Source organism: Triticum aestivum, unplaced genomic scaffold (assembly GCF_018294505.1).
Source record: "Triticum aestivum cultivar Chinese Spring unplaced genomic scaffold, IWGSC CS RefSeq v2.1 scaffold50114, whole genome shotgun sequence".
NCBI classification, from domain to species: domain Eukaryota; kingdom Viridiplantae; phylum Streptophyta; class Magnoliopsida; order Poales; family Poaceae; genus Triticum; species Triticum aestivum.
This window is the reverse complement of record NW_025312130.1, coordinates 1-571: the sequence shown is the minus strand read 5'-3', so window position 1 is coordinate 571 and position 571 is coordinate 1. Positions and strand designations below refer to the sequence as shown.

At 49.7% G+C, this 571-nt stretch overlaps 1 non-coding gene across 1 annotated transcript; it reads right to left on the bottom strand.

The window, feature by feature from the left end:
- Positions 1 to 83: 83 nt before the first annotated feature.
- Positions 84 to 202, bottom strand: LOC123179683 (5S ribosomal RNA). Its single transcript, XR_006490549.1, has one exon. It is a non-coding gene; the product is annotated as a 5S ribosomal RNA (ribosomal RNA).
- Between the last annotated feature and the right edge of the window lie 369 nt (positions 203 to 571).

The following is a 571-nucleotide window of genomic DNA, read 5'->3' as shown; positions in this document are numbered from 1 at the left end:
CTCGTGCAAAATAATAAAACACGGTAAATATATTACTTACACGTGCGTTTTGTTTTGCAAGCGGCGCGAAAAAAATTAAAAAGGGAATGCAACACGAGGACTTCCCAGGAGGTCACCCATCCTAGTACTACTCTCGCCCAAGCACGCTTAACTTCGGAGTTCTGATGGGATCCGGTGCTTTAGTGCTGGTATGATCGCATCCGACATGTTACCCCGGTCTTCGTCCCTTATCCTTGCCCCTCCCAGCTCCACTACAAAGACTATTGCACATTGCTTTGGCCGCTCCCTCTCAACTACGGAGACGAGTTTAACGCGGTTTCCACCACTCCCTCTCAACCGCACCAGTGCACGCTTGCCGCGCCACAACGCCGACGCTGGGCCCGTGAATCGTGAGCACCCAGCTATGACTTACCGCACTCGTGCAAAATAATAAAACACGGTAAATATATTACTTACACGTGCGTTTTGTTTTGCAAGCGGCGCGAAAAAAATTAAAAAGGGAATGCAACACGAGGACTTCCCAGGAGGTCACCCATCCTAGTACTACTCTCGCCCAAGCACGCTTAACTTC